The 8245-nt window shown below is 50.8% G+C and overlaps 2 non-coding genes and 1 pseudogene across 2 annotated transcripts; all 3 read left to right on the forward strand.

Annotated features, from left to right (window-relative positions):
* The first annotated feature begins 2258 nt into the window (after nt 1–2258).
* On the forward strand, nt 2259–4091 carry LOC145678276 (small subunit ribosomal RNA). The gene has a single exon (XR_014130336.1). It is a non-coding gene; the product is annotated as a small subunit ribosomal RNA (ribosomal RNA).
* Nucleotides 4092–4982: 891 nt separating this feature from the next.
* Nucleotides 4983–5134, forward strand: LOC145678275 (5.8S ribosomal RNA). The gene has a single exon (XR_014130335.1). It is a non-coding gene; the product is annotated as a 5.8S ribosomal RNA (ribosomal RNA).
* A 696-nt stretch (nt 5135–5830) lies between these two features.
* Nucleotides 5831–8245, forward strand: LOC145678277 (large subunit ribosomal RNA; annotated as a pseudogene; the record flags this gene model as incomplete).

Genomic DNA, 8245 nt, shown 5'->3' on the forward strand with positions numbered 1-8245 from the left:
TTCACTGGAGCAGGAGTCTAAATGTGCTTTTGTGGGCAACCTTACGGCCAGTTCTAACGGGAGCCAGGCCCCACAAGAGTAGGCTTATTCCGGTGGAGAAGGAGTCTTTAAAATTTGCTGTGTCGGGTGAACGGCTATATTTGAACGGAAGCCACAGTCATCCGTAGGACACAAGTAGACTTATTTCACTGGAGCAGGAGTCTAAATGTGCTTTTGTGGGCAACCTTACGGCCAGTTCTAACGGGAGCCAGGCCCCACAAGAGTAGGCTTATTCCGGTGGAGAAGGAGTCTTTAAAATTTGCTGTGTCGGGTGAACGGCTATATTTGAACGGAAGCCACAGTCATCCGTAGGACACAAGTAGACTTATTTCACTGGAGCAGAAGTCTAAACGTGCTTTTGTGGGCAACCTTACGGCCAGTTCTAACGGGAGCCAGGCCCCACGAGAGTAGGCTTACTCCGGATGAGAAGGAGTCTTTAAAATTTGCTGTGTCGGGTGACCGGCCATGAAACCTTTGAGAGGACTTGTCTCCTCGTTTCCACAGCATTTCCGCGCCTGTAAGTTGCGGAAGGTAGCATGCTATGCTTGAAGAACTGTCATCCCTTTAAGGACAGGAGTAGACTAATTCCATTGAGGCAGGAGTCTAATATGCTTTTGTGCACAGCCATACGGCCAGTCCTAACGGGAGCAAGGCTCGCAAAAGTAGGCTTTATTTCAATGGAGCAGAAGTCTTTAATATTGCTCTGTCGGGATTGTCAGTTCAAACGGGAGCAGTTTCTGCACGCTACAAACCGCTGACGAGATCTTTCTCGTGTCAATGTGATTCCCTAGCCTGGGCCGGCGCAAGGCTGGCTGGCGAACAAGGTAATTGGGCCTCTGGGTTTCATACACACGAGTAGTCTCAGATGCGTTTAGGGTGAACAGGAATAATCCGTGCAATTCTCTAGCCTGGGCCGGCGCAAGGCTGGCTGGCGAACAAGGTAATTGGGCCTCTGAGTCTTGCATTTCGGAGTTTCCTTAATTCCGGGAGGAGCCACAAAGAAGAGTCCTGAGAGTTTCTCGTGTCCATGCAATTCTCTAGCCTGGGCCGGCGCAAGGCTGGCTGGCGAACAAGGTAATTGGGCCTCTGAGTTTTGTACACACGAGTGGTCTTAGGATCCTTCGGGCTCAACAGGGATTGTTGGAGAAAGTCTCTAGCCTGGGCCGGCGCAAGGCTGGCTGGCGAACAAGGTAATTGGGCCTCTGAGTCTTTATTCCCAGTTTCCTTAGTTCCCGGGTTAGGTTCACCTGTTAAATCGGAGGAGTCCGATTTATGTGTAAAGATAATGCCAGAGTGAAGGGAGCCAGATTTCACTTGAAGGAGCAAGAGCCAGTGTGGTTAAGAAGTGAGCCGTTTTGTACTCTTAAGGAGGGATGCCGATTGACTTTGAACGGGCTGTCCTCGCTTTAGAGTTTGGGCCAGTTGACGGGAGCTTACTTGTCCTTCTTGGGAATGAGGCCAGATAGCATGTCCTTTCTAGCTTACAAAGGCTTATGCGGAGCATTGTTTTTTGTAAGTGACTTTTTATTCTCCATGTGGCATTTAAGTACCGATTTTCCTTAAGTTAAGGACGGTATTGACTCATCGCCAGTTTGAGCGTGTATCACTTGTCGAACGGAAGCCACTGTCATCCAAGGACACTAGTAGACTTATATTTCGCTGGAGCAGGAGTCTAAATGTGCTTTTGTGGGTACCCTTACGGCCAGTTCTAACGGGAGCCAGGCCCCACAAAAGTAGGCTTATTCCGGTGGAAAAAGGAGTCTTTAAAATTTGCTGTGTCGGGTGAACGGCTATATGTGAACGGAAGCCACAGTCATCCATAGGACACGAGTAGACTTATTTCGCTGGAGGAGGAGTCTAAATGTGCTTTTGTGGGTACCCTTACGGCCAGTTCTAACGGGAGCCAGGCCCCACAAAGGTAGGCTTATTCTGGCGGAAGAGGAGTCTTTAAAATTGCTGTGTCGGATGTACCGGCAACGTGTGGAAGGAAGCTGTTGTAACCCAAGGATACAAGTAGGCTTGTTCCATTGGATTGGGAGTCTAATATGCTCTTGGCGGCTGTCACACGGCCAGTATTAACGGGAGCTAGTCACCGCAAGAGTAGGCTTATTCCAGCGGAACAGAAGTCTAAAATGCTTGGTCGGGTGTAGCTTTCCTATCCTTTGTTAGAACGCTGTGTTGGTTGTGTCCAACACTTTCCGGCTTTTTAGTCGGTCAATTCCCTGGTTGATCCTGCCAGTAGTCATATGCTTGTCTCAAAGATTAAGCCATGCATGTCTCAGTGCAAGCCAAAACAAGGTGAAACCGCGAATGGCTCATTAAATCAGTTATGGTTCCTTAGATCGTACCTATCCTACTTGGATAACTGTGGTAATTCTAGAGCTAATACATGCAACTAGAATCCCGCCCAGCAATGGAAGGGATGCTTTTATTAGATTAAAACCAATCGGTCGGTTCGTCCGTCCGAAACCTTGGTGACTCTGAATAACTTTGGGCTGATCGCACGGTCTCTGTACCGGCGACGCATCTTTCAAATGTCTGCCTTATCAACTGTCGATGGTAGGTTCTGCGCCTACCATGGTTGTTACGGGTAACGGGGAATCAGGGTTCGATTCCGGAGAGGGAGCCTGAGAAACGGCTACCACATCCAAGGAAGGCAGCAGGCGCGCAAATTACCCACTCCCGGCACGGGGAGGTAGTGACGAAAAATAACGATACGGGACTCATCCGAGGCCCCGTAATCGGAATGAATACACTTTAAATCCTTTAATGAGAATCTATCGGAGGGCAAGTCTGGTGCCAGCCGCCGCGGTAATTCCAGCTCCGATAGCGTATATTAAAGTTGTTGCGGTTAAAAAGCTCGTAGTTGGATCTGGGTCTCGGACGATCGGTTCGCCGCCCGGCGTTTAACTGATCGTTCCGGACGTCCTGCCGGTTTTTCCTTTCTCGGTGCTCTTCATTGAGTGTCTTGATTGGCCGGCACGTTTACTTTGAACAAATTAGAGTGCTCAAAGCAGGCCGTGTCGCCTGAATGTTCGGTGCATGGAATAATGGAATAGGACCTCGGTTCTATTTTGTTGGTTTTCGGAACTCGAGGTAATGATTAATAGGGACAGACGGGGGCATTAGTATTGCGACGTTAGAGGTGAAATTCTTGGATCGTCGCAAGACTAACCGATGCGAAAGCATTTGCCAAGAATGTTTTCATTAATCAAGAACGAAAGTTAGAGGTTCGAAGGCGATCAGATACCGCCCTAGTTCTAACCATAAACGATGCCAGCCAGCAATCCGCCGAAGTTCCTCCAATGACTCGGCGGGCGGCTTCCGGGAAACCAAAGCTTTTGGGTTCCGGGGGAAGTATGGTTGCAAAGCTGAAACTTAAAGGAATTGACGGAAGGGCACCACCAGGAGTGGGGCCTGCGGCTTAATTTGACTCAACACGGGAAACCTCACCAGGCCCGGACACTGGAAGGATTGACAGATTGAGAGCTCTTTCTTGATTCAGTGGGTGGTGGTGCATGGCCGTTCTTAGTTGGTGGAGCGATTTGTCTGGTTAATTCCGATAACGAACGAGACTCTAGCCTGCTAACTAGGCGTTGGAATCTTTCCTTCCAACGTTCATGTCTTCTTAGAGGGACAGGCTGCCTCTAGCAGCACGAGATTGAGCAATAACAGGTCTGTGATGCCCTTAGATGTTCTGGGCCGCACGCGCGCCACACTGAAGGAATCAACGTGTCTTCCCTGACCGAAAGGTCCGGGTAACCCGCTGAACCTCCTTCGTGCTAGGGATTGGGGCTTGCAATTATGTCCCATAAACGAGGAATTCCCAGTAAGCGCAAGTCATAAGCTTGCGTTGATTACGTCCCTGCCCTTTGTACACACCGCCCGTCGCTACTACCGATTGAATGATTTAGTGAGGCCTTCGGACTGATACCCGGCACCTCCGTCTTGCGGTGGTACCGACGTGTCGGAAAGATGGCCAAACTTGATCATTTAGAGGAAGTAAAAGTCGTAACAAGGTTTCCGTATGTGAACCTGCGGAAGGATCATTATCAATTCATCACCACTGCGGTGGTTGATGTCAAAAGTTTCTTATTAGTGTGTCGTATCAGTTAGATTGACACCGTTGAACGGGAGCCACTGATCTTGACAGGCGAAGGAGAGAAAGGTGAGCCGTGTCTTCCCTTTAGTTGGGAAGCGAGCAGCAAGAACGGGAGCCACTGTCATCGGCGAGGGTAGCGTAGGCTACCTGTTGACACAGGCCGCGTGTCATCAAAGGATTGGAGTAGACTTATTTCGGTGGAAAAGAAGTCTTGAAAAGACTCAAAGAGAGTAAGACTTATTCCATCGGAGCAGGAGTCTTAAATGCTCAGTCAGATGGCATGATAAACCAGTTCCGACGTCCAAGGGCTCAAGTAAGCTTATTCCGTTTGAAAAGAAGTCTTGAAAAGACTCCAAGAGAGTAAGACTTATTCCATCGGAGCAGGAGCGTTTAAAATGCTTGTGTCGGATGTCGGGTGCTGGGGTAGAACGGAAGCTTGTCCTCCAAGGACTCGAGTAGGCTGTGACTGCTTTGTGGGAGAAGTCTTGAAAAGGCTCTGAGGAGCAAGGCTTACACGTTAGTAGCACAAGAAGCCTTTAATACGCTCGGGTCGGGCGACTAGAGCTAGAATTCGCTGCTTTGTAGGCCAGTATCCTTTTCTGTTCAAGATGGCCTTCAATGAAAAACTGGTAGCCATGATTTTTGGCTACAAACTCATGGGCAGCCTAAGATTATTCCTTGTGATGCAGGGAAAGGCTTTCGAATGAACACGCCCAGCTTTGTGGTGAGTGACCGCAGCTGACGGGGCCAAACAGGAGGCAGGGCGGCCCCCGATGCGGTTTGTTTACCGAACTTTAATTTCTTGCACGGCATACGTGAAATGCTGTTGTAGAATTTTTACAACCCTGAACGGTGGATCACTTGGCTCGTGGGTCGATGAAGAACGCAGCTAGCTGCGCGAAAGAGTGTGAACTGCAGGACACACGAACATCGACGTTTCGAACGCACATTGCGACCCAGGATCTCTTCTGGGTCACACCTGTCTGAGGGTCGGTAACTTTATCCTGGCGGTGGAAGTTTTTCGGATGACCCCACGGCCTCTCGCTACTTCGGTAGTGATGCTGTGGCCATGTGCAAGGGGCCTGGCAAGGGGTCTCGCGCAAGGCTTGGCTTTCTTGTTGGTAACCTCTTGTGACCATGGGTCCGGGGAATGGAAACTGTGTGTTCTTGGGCTTCCGCGACAGCGGTCGTCTTAAATGAGCAGCAAAGGCTGGTGGTTTACATCCGCCTGTTGAGGCAGTTTTTGTCTCGACGAAAGTTCCTAAGTGAATTGGGGAACTTGGTCCTTGGATTTCATCCTTGCCAAACCCCTTTCGATGGGAACGAGACTGTCTTGTGTCCATGCAATTCTCTAGCCTGGGCCGGCGCAAGGCTGGCTGGCGAACAAGGTAATTGGGCCTCTGAGTTTTGTACACATGAGATTAGTCTCTCTCGAAGCATTCAGGCCGAACGAGGGTTTTTGGAGTTCAATTCTCTAGCCTGGGCCGGCGCAAGGCTGGCTGGCGAACAAGGTAATTGGGCCTCTGAGTCTTGGTATTCCAATTTTCCTCTATTCCTGGATAAGCTTCAGTACGAGGTGCCCGGCAAGGGGTCAGGGGGTGACCCCTGACTTACCTTGGCGGTCTACATCTTGTAAATTGAAAAGTCCTGTTGTGCGCGAGCCTTCAGGCGCGCTGTGTTTTTGGCGCTCGACCTCAGATTAGGTGAGATTACCCGCTTAATTTAAGCATATTAATAAGCGGAGGAAAAGAAACTAACAAGGATTCCCTTAGTAACGGCGAGCGAACAGGGAAGAGCCCAGCACCGAATCTCGCAGTCGTTGGCTGTTGAGAAATGTGGTGTTAGGGAGGGTCGATTCTCCCGAGTTCTTGAGGCGTGTCTAAGTCTCTCTTGAATGGAGCCACTGCCCATAGAGGGTGCCAGGCCCGTGCGACCGTTTCAGTTCTCGGGAAGACCTCTCCTCAGAGTCGGGTTGCTTGAAAGTGCAGCCCTAAGTGGGTGGTAAACTCCATCTAAGGCTAAATATGACCACGAGACCGATAGCGAACAAGTACCGTGAGGGAAAGTTGAAAAGAACTTTGAAGAGAGAGTTCAAGAGTACGTGAAACCGTTCGGGGGTAAACGGATGGTACCTGAAACCCCGGATTAGAGATTCAGAGAGATCTGTGTAGACCGCACTTTCAGGTTGATCTTTTACTCCTTCGGGGGTTGGGACTCCTGGGAGAGGCAGCTGACTCTACATAGGCCCTCGCATTTCTGTCTTTCGAGGCGTCACAACTCGTTGGATGCCGGTCTACGGCCCGGGGAGGAGCTTGTCTGGGTCCCCGTTGCCCTTACAAACCCCTGGTGTCCCGGCTGGCGTTCGACGGTATGACAATACGGAGTTGCCCGCGTTTAACGCCTTCATGTCTGTACAAGTGTTGGATTTGCTAGCCGTCGGGCTTAGTCCCAGACTTTAGTAGTCCGATGCTGTTGGTGCAGACTCTATGAACCGGGCGTATCTCCTGTTTGTGGCGTGTACTGTTTAATGGACCATCCGACCCGTCTTGAAACACGGACCAAGGAGTCTAACATGTGCGCGAGTCATTGGGAATTACTAAACCCAAAGGCGTAATGAAAGTAAAGGTCTCTGTATAGAGACTGAGGGAAGATGGAGACCTTTCCTTTGGAAGGTTGAAACGGCCTCTCTGTTGCCTAACACGGGCCCTCCCGCATTCCCGGGGCGTCTCGTTCTCATTGCGAGATGAGGCGCACCTAGAGCGTACATGTTGGGACCCGAAAGATGGTGAACTATGCCCGGCCAGGACGAAGTCAGGGGAAACCCTGGTGGAGGTCCGTAGCGATTCTGACGTGCAAATCGATCGTCGGAGCTAGGTATAGGGGCGAAAGACTAATCGAACCATCTAGTAGCTGGTTCCCTCCGAAGTTTCCCTCAGGATAGCTGGTGCTCATTTGAACGAATGTCGAACGAGTCTCATCCGGTAAAGCGAATGATTAGAGGCCTTGGGGCCGAAACGACCTCAACCTATTCTCAAACTTTAAATGGGTGAGACACTCTGCTTGCTTGAGAGTGAAGCAGAGGTTCAGGATCGGAGTACCTAGTGGGCCACTTTTGGTAAGCAGAACTGGCGCTGTGGGATGAACCAAACGCTGAGTTAAGGCGCCTAAATCGGAGCTTATTTTGAAACCATGAAAGGTGTTGGTTGCTTAAGACAGCAGGACGGTGGCCATGGAAGTCGGAATCCGCTAAGGAGTGTGTAACAACTCACCTGCCGAAGCAACTAGCCCTGAAAATGGATGGCGCTCAAGCTTCGTGCCTATACTCGGCCGTTACTGCAGTGGAGGCTGCATATCGCACCGAATGAAGCAGTAACGAGTAGGAGGGTCGCGGCGGTGTGCGCAGAAGGGTCTGGGCGTGAGCCTGCCTGGAGCCGCCGTCGGTGTAGATCTTGGTGGTAGTAGCAAATACTCCAGCGAGGCCCTGGAGGACTGATGTGGAGAAGGGTTTCGTGTGAACAGCCGTTGCACACGAGTCAGTCGATCCTAAGCCCTAGGATAACTCCAAAGGGATTGCGGGCATGAACTGTTGTGTGAAGGGGTTAATTGGGACCCTCGTCCAGAAATACGGCACTAGTACGGCTCAAGTGCTATCTGGCTTAGCCTTCACGGATTTCCAATGCAATACCCATCCTTTGGGCGAAAGGGAATCTGGTTCCTATTCCAGAACCGGGCAGCGGAACCGTATTCTACGGACCCTCACAGGTTCGTCAGGGTAACCTAACAGGACTCGGAGACGCCGTCGGGAGCTCTGGGAAGAGTTTTCTTTTCTGTTTCAGCGTTCACGTTCCCTGGAAGCATTTCGCATGGAGATAGGGAATAGAACGCGAAGAGCACCGCAGTTGCAGCGGTGTCCAGAGAGTCCCGATGGACCTTGAAAATCCGAGAGAGGGACACGTGGAGGTGTCGCGCCCGATCGTACCCATATCCGCAGCAGGTCTCCAAGGTGAAGAGCCTCTAGTCGATAGATTAATGTAGGTAAGGGAAGTCGGCAAATCCGATCCGTAACTTCGGGATAAGGATTGGCTCTGAGGATCGGGGCTAGTC

Source organism: Thermobia domestica, unplaced genomic scaffold (genome assembly GCF_964235325.1).
Source record: "Thermobia domestica unplaced genomic scaffold, izTheDome1.hap1.1 HAP1_SCAFFOLD_2275, whole genome shotgun sequence".
NCBI classification, from domain to species: domain Eukaryota; kingdom Metazoa; phylum Arthropoda; class Insecta; order Zygentoma; family Lepismatidae; genus Thermobia; species Thermobia domestica.